Source organism: Heterocephalus glaber, unplaced genomic scaffold, assembly GCF_053883595.1.
Source record: "Heterocephalus glaber isolate CG9 unplaced genomic scaffold, H.glaber_assembly_v1.0 deba00001662, whole genome shotgun sequence".
NCBI lineage: Eukaryota > Metazoa > Chordata > Mammalia > Rodentia > Bathyergidae > Heterocephalus > Heterocephalus glaber.
Window position 1 is genome coordinate 10,981,030 of NW_028258403.1, and position 13,584 is coordinate 10,994,613.

The window sequence follows — 13,584 nt, forward strand, 5'->3', positions numbered from 1 at the left end:
ATAAATACCTCTACGTCTTTATTCTTGAATTTTCAAAAAAAATCAATACTTCTTATGATGAGGGCATTCATATATTGATTGAATTTTATTATCCCTGGAACTTATCAGGTCTTGACAATTTTCAAATCTAATTTAACATACAGTATATATGCCATGATTTTCTAACATAAAGACTACTTTTCATACTTTCATACTTCATACTTCATAGTTCATACTTCAATCTCATTGCTTATATTTCTGTTTAGTTTTCTTCACTTGTTTAAATTAAAATTATCTGTAGATAATTATATCCTTTATAGAGTACCTAAAATCAATGCATCATAAATTTATTGCCCATATCATGAAAGTATTATGTTATGATGATATTCTATTCATTCCCTCACAAATGATATAAAGCTTTAACGATGTGAAGCTCCTGTGAACAAGACATAATGAGCTCTGTATTTTGAAGGGGAGATATATAACAACCTATTAATTATGGAGCCCATTATACAGTTGCAATAGTCAGAAGTATCACAGAAGTATATAGGATAATACAACGCCATAAAAAATGAAGCTCTGATTTCATCTGGGGAAGAAAGATGATAGAAAAGAAAGGCTTCTCTGAAGGGTTACTGTGAAAACTAAATGTTTTAAAAGTACTTTGCCTGGAGCTCAGCGTATATAACAGCCATTCAATGGGCATTAGAGTTTACAGATGTCTGTTGCATTGCCCTCCATCACAGAATTTGCTCATCAGAGACTTAACTATGTGTGCCTCACCAGACTGTTTTTGGCTCTGAAACTTCTGACAGGTTATTTGAGATCCAAGCAGGAGTCGCCATGCTACTTGCTGGGGAATAGGAAGAACAGGAATGAAAAGAGTACAGGCGGCTCCAGGTATGATGAGATCTCACATTCCTCCAGTTTGCATGAAACCACTGGGAAACTTGGCATCATTCACCTGAATAGCTGCCTCTTGCAATTTTTCACATGGCCCAGCCACAGCTCCTCTTCATCCTGGGCTATCCCTCCAATCACTTGGAAAATCTATGATCTGGCACTGTATTCCTTCACATGTGTGCACTGCCAGTGACTAAAACAAGGTAAGGGTGGATTCAAGGAATACACACACATACATGAGTATAAATCTGTGCATAAACCAATCCTTAAATATACACAGAAATTTTCTCACTAAAAGAGAAACTATTGTTTACTCATGTTTTCCTTGTAGTAAACTGTCTCCCTCCTCCAATTCATCAATTTATCATGTCAATTTAAAAACATTCATTGGGAAACACTTTCCTATGTGTTACCTTGTCTAATTTTTACCAGTTAACTGAGCTATAATTCACATACAAGATACTATACATATTCAAAGTGGACCATTTGATAAATGTCATATGAACATACCACTGAGATTACCACCAAAATTAAGATCATAGACATGTATTTTATCCTTTATCTTTCAAGCTTTTCTGTCTGCTTCCCTTAGCTCCTTCCTATCACCCAATTACAGGCAACCATTGATCTTTTTCTTGCAATAAACAGTACTTCCTGGAGTTTTCTATAAATGAAATCACATATTATGTACATTTTTGTATGTGGGAATTATTTGAAATTCATCCATGTCATATCACATATCAATGCTTTATTCCTTTTTATTTCCAAAAACATTCCATGGGATGACTACACCATAATTTATTTATGTATCCACGTGCTGTTGGACATTCAGGTTTTTCTTTCAATTTTAGGCTATTATCAAAATAGCTACTATAGGCATTGTATGTAATTCTTGGTATAGACATAATACATCAAAGTACTGTAAATTTGTCTTGAGTAAATGCTCAGTAGAACAGCTGAATGAAATTTCTTTTATTATTTTTTTAAATCTGCCAACTATTTTTCCAAGGTTATTTTACCATTGCATATTCCCACCGTAAGTGTGTGAATGGACCCAATTTCCTTAGGAGCTCACCAACTCTGGGTATGGCCAATCATTTTACTATTAGCCATTCTAAAGGTCTAACTTGTTTAACTCTCACTCTGTAAAAAGTATTTATAATTCCCATATTACATGTCAGAAAAATGAAGCTCTGTCAATGTTTTTTCTCCCAATGAGATAAATTGCAGAAAAAATCCCTTTAAGGGATGCAAAATTGTGATCTAACATAAAATAATATAACTTTAAAATGTCAAAATTGTTTTTATTTAGTACTGTAACTGATTTTTATTTTTATATTTTTATGTCACAGTAAAATTAGCACAAAAGTGAGTTTTAATTGTGAACACAAATGAGTGCATGATACACTCTGCAGAGGTAAGAAGGGATCTGGGGATGAGGAAGATGGGATGGATAGGAGAGTAAGCCAATTAAGAAGGATCAAGATGTGATATGTATAGGTACCAATACTCATCATGAGTATATTTATTATGTATTGCAAACATATACTAGTAAATTTTCAAAGAAAATGAATAGATGAAGCCACTTTTCACAAAAAATAGCCTTAAAATATAATAGTTTTTATAAGGTCAGAAATTCCAATTCTTTCAACTCAATCATACCAAGTTAGACAAGATGAGATACCTTAATTTTACTACTTAATTATTAGTAGCTTTAAGAACCATCCACATGTTAGTTTATCTCAAATATTATTTTAAGTATAGTTCTCTACTTTAAAAAGTTCTCTACTTTTTATTCAACATTGAAACTTCCTGTGGCCAACAGTGGCCACAATTAGTTCTTGAGCCATTTATAACAGGATGCTGAGATTTGGTGGCCAGAATGCCATCTGTGTAATACCAACAGAAAATTGCTAAATGTCTTGAACTCTAGAATGTACACTGTTGAAGAACTCAGGCAAAAAGACAGGGTTTATTTACTATACGAGAACTTACCATTCACAAATACCTGGACACAGCAACACTTAAGAAGAAAGAAATAACATGGTGCAAAGTAGGGAAAAAAATTGAAATTCACTTAGCAAAGTTTTAGTAAAATAACCAATGTTATAGTATCGCCAATTTGAGGACATTACTTAAAAGGTAAACATTCCCCTAGATTAAAGCTATCTGATCACAAAATAAAATACATTCAAAAAATACAAGGGGATACAAAAATGGCAAAATAGAGAGAGTTACAAATCAGATTCTTTTATAAAGCCTTCAAACTGAAAAAAAATTGACAATCTTCAATTATTAATACTGCCAAAACTGGAGAAAGTTCTTGTGGTTAAAATAAAAGCAAATATGCATAAATATATACAGGTAACAACAGACTATTTTTGCTTGCAGGAACACTGTAATTTTATTTAAATGGTAGGTGTTTCTCCAGAATAGAGAATGGAATTGCACTCAAAAAGACATCCAGTTCTATATCTCACATATAGTAGTCATCTTTAAAATGTTAGCCCATAGGAAAAAATAAAAGAATTTTCTTTTTAAAATCATCCAAGCTACAATAACCAAAGAAACACTTCATCTGTTCACTCTTTTTCCCTCTTCAAGTATTTCCCTTAAAGAAAATAAAAGCCACTCTCAAGAACTAATTTGTTCTCAGATTCTGTGTACGCAAATCCCACATTCTGTTAAGAATATCACAGCTCTCTTTTCAATGCGTGTTGTGTGGGAAATTGGGAGGTAAAAACATAATTTGGTTTCTTACATTTAAACAAGAGGAATGTTCAAAGTAATCACTCCCATGAACAGTGAGTACATCTGATTCAAACAGCAATAGTTAAGTGCAACTTTGGTTTTTTCTAAAATTCCTTAAGCTTTAAAAAAGAAATGGAGCTAGTTTCCAGAGCTCTTATATATAACTCTATTAAAGGAGTGAATTTTAAAGCATACACAGCTGCTGCCTGTGCAAAATTTGATGAGCAAAATTGGATTAAAATTTTTTCTTAAACATTTAATATCATTCCACATATAGGTACATTTTGCATTGAAGATAAAAGTAAGGAGAGACAATAAAACAAGCAATCTAGGGAAATGCCTCTTCCAAACTCAGCAATTCATGGGCTGTGTTCTGAATTTACTCAGTTTCAAATGTTCCTCCACAAAAAACAGGTCTTTAGGGCGGCCATTTAAAAATAAACCATATTAATAGTTGGCAAATTTCTGGCTCATTTGATTATGTGTGTTTTGTTGCCAAAAAATGCAGAATTTTGAATAGTTATTTTAGGCTCATATTGTACCTATAATTTAACATTAAAATGCTGACTTTATAAAAGGGAGCCCAGAATTTCAAAAAGTTACTTCAGACTATTTTCAAGCTTTCACTTTATTCATAAACAACAGAGGCCGTAATCTCAAAAATTCACTGGAGTACTAGATATTGTACTACAGCATACTTTAGTATACTACACTATTGTATTGTTTCTGAAGTATGAAACATGCAAAAATTATTGCAACTAAAATTATAAATTAGCAAAGAAGTGAAGACAAATATAAAGTATTCCTGTAGTAAATTAAACACATAAATGAGAAGTTTGGGGGGAAGGAGTTTGGCTTATTATTTTCATGTCCCTTCTACACAGTCTTAAATGTTTATAACAATCGTGTAAGTAACTGTAACATGTTTCTTTACTTAATTATGGACAGTTTTTCACTAGTCTATACCGTATATTTATGATTACATAAAATTTATATCCCAAGTCTCTATCTGACCACTCAATGTTAAAGAAGATATATTTGTATTCTCCCACACACACATCATCTATGTATGTCTGTCTATCTCGGTCTTTGCAGCTGTATTTTTTAGTTATTTTCTAGAGAAAAAAATCTCAAAGGTATAACCATGGTTGTAACTCTCTCAATATCACCATAAATTCTTCAACTTTATAAAACTAGCAGCAGTATGACGTTCACATGTCCCTACACACTCATCAATAGCCAGATTTATGATTTTAGTGATTTGACAATTTACTGAATGAATTGTACGAGTACCAGTTTTGATTTACACTTCAAAAATATTAGTGAGGTGAAAATATTTCCTGCCAATTTAGAAATTTATGTTTTCATTTATGGAAACATTTATTTGAATTCTATGACTATCTGTCTTTGAGTCACTAAATACAATAGTTCATCAAACTATAAAATGTTTTAAGATTCTAAATATAAAGCTAGAAAATGTCATACTTAAACCATTTTGCTTTTGTTTTTGTAAACTTATTTCAACATATCTTAAATATAATATATACTTATATAAACATTTAATTATGTTAAGTGTATTTTGTATGTTAAATGTCATTGTATTATTAAATCAAATAAGTTATAGGGAAAGTTCATCTTCCTCTGTATTCTTGCCTCACACAACATATATTGAGTAATTTATGTTCCCATTGTATTCTCACCTAATTTTCTTTTACAAATAAATATATCCGGAATATTGAATTTAACATTATCTTTTCTTTAATGTGGGTATTACTACTGTTACTTAGAGAATGATTAAACATTTTGGTGAGTCTAAGGTTAAAATTATTCAACCTAAAATTGCTTTTCAAATTGGAATTGTTTTTTCTATTGGGAAACTAAAACAAAATTGCTCAACTAAGGAATGGTGAATTTAGAATGTTCCCAAATCACAGATGTTAAAAGTAATCATTGAAGACAACAAAACACAAAATCTAAGCTTTTAATCACTGAAAATTTTGGACATTTTTAAGCCCAAAATTATAAATATTTCATGGACTGCATATTTTAGTTACAAATCCAACTGTCAACTTGGTTAAACCTGAGTTAACACAACTTGAGTTAACTGCTTATAAATAGGCAAAAAAGACAAAGTTTACAAAGAAAGGAAAGAAAAATGTACACATAAAATTAATTTACTAAAATCATTTTCAATGTGTTAGCTGATCATATTAGTATAATTGTTTCTTCCTTAATTACAAATTCTATATTCTTTTTCATGTATTTATATATAAATAACAGTGATACGCATATTTGTAACACTCTTCTAAACAAGCAAATGATTTCTCTGGCTAAATGATATCTCCCAATAGGATTACATGTTACATTATGTTGGTATGAATTAGTTTGTTAGGTAAATAACCTTAAATATGAAATAGCAATCAACAAGTATGCATAAAAATCATTTAAATGTGCATGATGTGCTTTTCTGAACTGAGTGATTCTGGTTTGACTATCTTAAATTCCCAATTCCTAAATATGGGAATAGTATAAATGTTTAATTAGAACAATATCAAAGTTATTAAATGTATTTTTAGTTATTTATCACTTTATGAACTGCTTTTTCTTTCTGATGAAAGATAGAAAACTTTTCTATTAAAATTTTTGCATATAGAACTAGAAATTACCATAGCTTCTGAAATAGAAAAATTAAATGTTTTAGAGAGAGTTCTGGGTTAATAACATTAATTTGTTAGTCATCATGCAATAAATGATATTTAATGTCAAAAGACTGAATGGAACCCTCAACAGTTAGTGCAAATAAAGGAGAGAGCTCAGCACTGATCCCTCAGACACCTACATTACAGGTTCTGGAAAAAAGAAGAGGAACAAGTGAGTTCCAGACATCTGGAAAGATACTGTTTCTAATCCTTTGGAATAGTTCAAGAAAATTCTGTCCAATGGCTACAGCAATCTAAAAGTTACTGTTGAACCTGACCACATTCCTAGTGGAATGGTAGAGACAAATGTGTGATAAAAGAATATTTAAGAAACAATTAAAGGAGTATTAGAAACCAAAAGTGAGTCTTCTTGAGGCTCATTGCAAAGGGAAACAAAGAATAGCACAGAAACTAGAGGGACAAGAGGAATGAAGAGGCAGAAGGGTCTTTGTTGTTGCTTGTTAAGACAAATAAAGATTAATGTGACATCATATTTCCTTAATCCAACTTATTGCTTTAGTGGGGAAGGTCACTGAGAAATGATGACCTGCACAGAAGGAGGAAACTACTTTTGCCTAGAAAATTTAGGCCAGAACTATTATCAAGTAATTAAAATTTACAAGGATGCTAACTACATATCAAAATCAGGACAAAAGTGTTGTTTTTCCTTCCCTACATGATAATTACATATCATACCTCTAGAGAAACCCTACTCCGAGAACAGGTGAAAATAAAAAGTTGTATCAGGTGAGCTTTTAGGAGGACATTCGCCTGTCTGATAAACAAACTGTTCCTTACTCATAGGTGAAAGTATTATTGCTAGAAATTGATTGATCAAATGTAATAAGCTAAATTCAATAGAATAGAACAGTAGGAATGATGTCAGTCAGTATCTGCCACTGGTTAATTTGATGTTTAACACACACTCTAGAAGAAATGGCTTACATGTCTGTCTGGAGCATCAGCATTTTACTGTTATGAGCATATAAAATATATGTATGTACTGATCCTGTTCTAGCCATAGCTTTACACCAATTTATCACTAAGTAATTATGTTTCCTGGAACATGCTAAAATTTATATTAACTTCATGCTGATTATAACAGATAACTAATTCAAACTACCCATGGGGGCCACAATCAGTGCAGAGTTCTTGTCTCCTGAGCTTGGAAGACCTCATGGAGACCCTGCTGTAGAGACACAAACCATTGGAGGAGCAGCCATGCAACTTCTTTTCCTGCTTCTCTTCTTGCCCAGGTACCAGAATTCAAAAGTATTGGCCACAGAGTGGAACACATTGCAACTACACTACCATTTACTTTGCACATTGTTAACATCAACGTGGTCTTACCATGTTAAAATACAGTTGATAGCAAAATCCTGGTATCACAAAGACATCAAAACTCCAACTAAAATTTAGATAGATTGGAATCACCTAACAGGTGGACCCAGTTATTGAGACATTCAGTCAGATACCACCATCACAACAGAAAAAACACCTTACAAATCTTGCCACATATTAAAACTTAAGGCATTCTGGAAACCATCATGAAGACACATGTGCATTTAAACACAAAGGATTGTCTTCAGGACATTTTCAAATTGCAAAAATATCACCAGAAATTTTAACAATTAAAATGGACAAATATCAGCTTTCATTTTTTAGAAAATTTTATATCTTTGAAGGCATGTCTAAAATGAAAATTTGCAGCTATAACTTTTTTCTTTGAGAATTGCGCTTTTCTGACAGCAATATGCAGTTCCATGCAGTTCCACCCACTTCCCACTGCTTTTCAGATTCATGTGGTAGAAGCGCCACCAAAATTCACATACATATTCATAAGCTGTCTGAAGCATTAATTCCACACATGGCAATGTATACTTGCATCTGTGGTTGGAGATTCTAATTTGCAAAAAGCAAATATAATGTGTCTAAAAATCTTGATGAGCGAGTCTTTCAAATTCAAGCCCATAACATTAAGGATCCATGTATATTTAATTTCAAGCAGCAATTAGATAAAATCTTCTGGCTAATATAACCCTCTCCAAGTCAGTATAACTATGTGAATATGATCAATGTCCATACTAATTTCTCCAATTTGCTTCTTATATCTCTATCAGACTATAAATATTCATAATCGAAGGCCTCTGGTAGTACATCCTTCTACTTATCTAAGCTAAGTTGTACTTGCTCTATTATAAATCTATTTTTCCCATTCTATTTTATGAAATGAATAAGAAAAAGGTCTCACACTTTTTCAATATTTTTCCAAAGTACAGGAATACAACAACTTTTTTTTTTTTACAATGTACAATGGCTTATTGCTTGAAACTTTGACGATAAAAAATCCAATAATTGGGGCCCGGGATTTAGCTCAGTGGTTCCGCCGCCTGCCTTGCATGCCCAAGGTCCCGAGTTCGATTCCAGATACCAAAAAAACAAAAATCCAATAATCATCTATATCACTGATTCTTTTCCTTTTCCCTGCAGTAATCTCACCAATAGTTGAACTAATCAACTTACTCTTTCCTTGAGTTCAAATTTTATGTCAGCAGCAAAAAAGAGCAAAACTCACTTTTATCTTTCCTGGGGAGGAGTATCTCCATGAATTGGCACCTTCTTAAGTTATGAAAAACTGTTTTCTAATTCAAAATTCTCAAGCAAAGAAATCCACATATACTAAGCTGTGGACAAATAAAGAATTAAAGCATTAATATCAATTTAAAAGTACCATAATAGTATAAAATAATCAAAGTTATAGACTTGCCAATTTCTTGGCAAATTTCACTAAGACAAAGATCATTAAAAGGTAAAAACCTCATTTAAACAAGTAATTGTTTTAACACAGTCGAACTAGGGAAAGAACAATTTATACAAAGGAAAGCTGCTCATTTCATGGTGACCAGAAAGTAGAGACAGAAATTGAGGAGCTGAGAATGTCTGGGAAACACAATAGTTACATTCATTTTGGGAGGCTGGTACATATACATCACAGCTTGATAATTTTTGAGCCCTTTACCTACCCTACCTACCCTCCTTTCCCCCCCAAATCCCTTCTGCCATCTCCAAAAAGTCTGCCTCCCTGTTGCCTCTGATGTCTCCTTTGTATAAATTGTTATTTTTACTTCTCATAATTGTTTCCAATGACCTGTTTTGTCCATAGTGCATAAATATGCTCCAGAATAGTAATGTTCATTTCGAGGAACAGGTATATGCACCTAACATATCTTGCTCATTTTAATCCCTTTACACTACTCCCTATTTCCTCCTTCCTCCCTTGATTCCTTTCCCTAGTTCTGAGTCTATCTTCTATTTCCCATCATTGCTCCTTCATTTTATTCATTAATTCCTTCATATGTTAGGTTTCTCATAAAAGAGAAATCATGTGATATTTTCTGAATCCAGCTTATTTCATGTAACATAATGGTCTCAAGTTCATGAGACCTTCACCTAATTTGACAAGGCCCACCCACATTGTCAAGGCTAATGACTGTATTTAAGGTTCACTGAGATGTTAGCTATATCTACAAAACACCTCCACAGCAAACCACATATTAATGTCTAATTAGCAACTAGGCACCACAGGCTAGCCTATTGATAAATATAACCAATCATCAGGTATCTTAAACCACAAAGTTGCCTTCAAAGAGCATCAATAAGCAATAGGAAGAAAAGACAACAAAAGCAACAACCTTGGTGAAATCTAAGCCATACCCCTAGCTGCATGGTTTTAAGAAAGTCAATTTTCTTCTCTGAATCTTAGTGTGATTATTTCCAAAAGGGGAGGGGCATAAAAATTTATCTTTTGTTATTATTTAATGTATTATATGAAAAGCTTAAGTCAATCAATGAGTGACAGTAACTATTTTATCAGGTATTTTAGAACTATATTCCCAGATACTATATTCCTAGCAGGTAAGAGGTGTTTCATCAATCTCTGTAGAAGGAAAGAAGGAAAGAACAGAGTGAATAAAGGAAAGGAGGATGAAGGAAATTAATGCATGAATAAGTAAATGAAGGAATGAATGTCCAACTGAGAAAAATAGTCACTGTATTTGAAACAACAGAAAAGAAGAATTTAAAAAGCAGTCCTTGCTTTTGAGCAATTTAGCAATTTAGACCTGACTAGTAAATAAGGTCAGTCTACAAATAAACATAACACAAATGTGCTAAGAAATACAGAAATTAATACATCTAATGCATAACACAAGAATTCTGGTATAAGTTCAAACAAAAGACACATTCTAAGACTATGTTGAGTCAAAAACAGGCAGATAATGTATGAGATCAGACCTCCAAAGATTCAAGCACCAGAGTAGATGGATCTAAATGTGGTTTTATAGACCTGGAATATTTTACAAATTAATTGGTAAGATAGGACATTGTTATATTCAAATTTAAAAGAAGGTAACACAGTGCTTACTATCTTTAGAATGCTTCTATTAGATGGAAAATGTAAAGAAGAACTGTAATTCAGTCAGTATGAGTAACAGATAAGAGATTGGAACCTGAAGAATTCATCAGTGTTTATATCAAATTAGCCGAGGAAAAGAACCTTACCAGGTGACCCAATAAGACAATAAGGTTTTTCCCATAACCTGGATGGAATATCCTCCAAAAACAACCAATTCCTTATACTTCAGTTCTGAGTCAATTTAGCAACTTTGTAGTTTCTGAGTCTCCTTCAAAGGCATCCTGCCATGGATATCAGTACCCTAGAAAAGCACATCACCACTGTGAATCAGTAAATGAGCATTCCAGTTCATAAAAAATATATTCTGTGGAGTTATTAACCTGGGTTTGTCTAAGATCTATAGAAATTCTACATACATTAAAAAATAAATTTCTGGAGCTTAAAATTTGTGAAGCAGTAACTACACCTAAGTAAACTAGTCATGAGATACGTCAGCTCAACAGATCAAGCACAAATGCTGCTCCCTCCATACCCCTCCCAAATGTTGACTAGACCTAAGTGTTGAAAGGTGAAAGGACCTGGAGACTTCAAGAAAACAGTGTAGGATAAGAATAATATCAATGGGCATAAATTATGTGTAGCCTATTTCAGATGGGAAAAAAAACCATAACTAAGGTCCAAAGATTGGGAAATATAATGTATATACAGACTAGAGTAAATAGCCCAATTTTGATGGTATACAAGGTCCATACATAAGATTGAGTAAGAAGATCATAAAGGTAAAGTGTGGCCATTTGGAAAATATAAGTGACTAGATTAGAAAATCTTTTTTTTTATTAACTAGCAGTGGAAAGCCACTAAGTTTTTTTGGGGGGGGGGCAAGAAAGGGGCTGTGAACATCAAAAGTATAATTCTGTATTTGTATAATTATCTTGTTTAAAATATAGTGGGTAACTTTGAAGAAATGACTTACGCCTAGGGTTTATTGTAACAGTTTATACCTGAGGTTTAAACTGGAACTACAGGTGTCATGGTTAAAAAAAAAAAAACAGAGGCTGTGAATGCAAGTTCTAAGAGATCAATCTTTCTTGCTACCCAACAATCACAGTGAACTGATTTACAGAATGTTCTATCAACAAAAACAGATATATGCAAAGGAAAAGAGAACAATCTAACACTGATATGTAAGATTTACAAGAGAGAGATGCTGAAAAACCAAAGTTCTTCAGCAAATAAGTCTAGCACTTGACATCCTTCTTTGTCAGCTGACGATTATCATAATACTAGCTTGACTCCTCTGTATGCTGCCCACCCCATAAACATGACCGAGTCTGCCTTCCCTTCACAGAACCTTATTTCAACAAAGCAATATTTAGAAAACAACAAGAGCGCTAGACCCTCAGTAAGTAATTTACCAGCAGCACAAGAAGCCCAAATGTGCTTCTTGGTGCCTCCTTCTTCAGACACAATCCCAACTAAGAAAACGTATCCTAATGTTTAAAAGTTACCACAGCAACACAGTGAACAGTTAAAAGGCAACGAACTTCATCAATTCAAGTCACTGTTGGAAAGATTATCCCTTGAGACAAATCTCTCACTGCTAAGATTATTGCTATTTATTGAAGTGTTATCTGAAAAGGTAAGAATGACTGACTGAGGGCTTCAGATCAATGAGATGTTTCTTTTTTTTCTTTCAATGAGCCAAAGCTCCCAGTAGACCTGAGCTGCTCTTTTAATCATGGTGTTAATCGATAACAATTACACTCAAGAGAATACTAACATGAGTTTTCCAGGAAATCTCATAGGGTTTAAAGTGCTATACTTGTAGAAAGAGTCAATATTGTGTTATAAAATAGAATTCATGTTGGGTGTTTTCTTATTTCCCTAGAGCAGAACTATAGTGTTCTAGACCCAAAAATGTTAGCACCAATGTTTCTAAAACTTTAGCATGTTAAACAACCACCTAGAGATCTTATTAAAATCCTGATTTGTATTCAGTTGGTCTGAGGATGTAGCCTGAGGTTTGTATTTCTACAATCGTAAGTATGGGATTCCCATGCTACTAGTCAGTAAGCCCTGCCTGGAATAGCAAGATGCTGCACCTCCTTACAGACAGGTCAGGAGAAAAAGTAAAAGTCATTCACGATGGCCAATGCATTTGACCATAAGAGATACACTACTTTTCTCATCTTCCATGTCAAACTGGCCTCCTTGAAAAGTAACAGAGAAAAATTATAATATTAAATTTACCTCAAAAAATAGCATTTTCTAAATGTATTCCAAGGAACTCTAGTCATCTGGGATATGAATAGCTGCAACCCACTCCCCACCCTCAGCCCTGCAAATAACAGAATACTAATAGAAGGCTCAATGGATACATAAATGAATTAAACAAACTTAGGAAATAATAATGGCTACTATTTGTTAAGCACTTACTAGGTGCTAGGCCTTGTTTTAAATATATGAGGCGGAATAAGCCATTTAATCTTCACAGTAACTCTATGAGGTAGGAACTGTATTATCACCCCGTTTTGCAGATACAGAAAGAGGAGCAAGAAGTTGAGTCCCTTGTCCTAGGTCACAATGCTGGTGAGCTAGTGAGTGGTGCAGCTGGGACTCACCCCTGGCAAGCTGCCTCCAAATCATGGGCTCTGCTCCTTGGCACAGAAGCACTTCTCAATATTAATGGAAAGTGTGAATCACCACAAGGTGATGTAACCACTTGTTAGTAGCCCATGAAGGGAAATATGCAATAGAAAGGAGAGAAGAAAACTTAAAAAGTAGGACTAAATCTACCATGGGAATAAGATAGAAAAGGAAAAAAAACATTAAATGAAG

General features: G+C 33.3%; 1 protein-coding gene across 12 annotated transcripts in view; it reads right to left on the reverse strand.

Annotated features, from left to right (window-relative positions):
• Prkd1 (protein kinase D1) overlaps positions 1-13,584 on the reverse strand; it is a 314,640-nt gene that overhangs the window by 188,773 nt on the left and 112,283 nt on the right. Inside the window, exon 1 of one of the 12 annotated variants that reach the window (XM_087197064.1) lies at positions 8,908-9,020. The exons of the other annotated variants lie outside the window; for them this stretch is intronic. The gene's annotated coding sequence lies outside the window, so the exon portion shown is untranslated. Of the gene's footprint in view, positions 1-8,907; positions 9,021-13,584 lie in introns of those variants that run through there. 12 annotated transcript variants of the gene reach the window in all.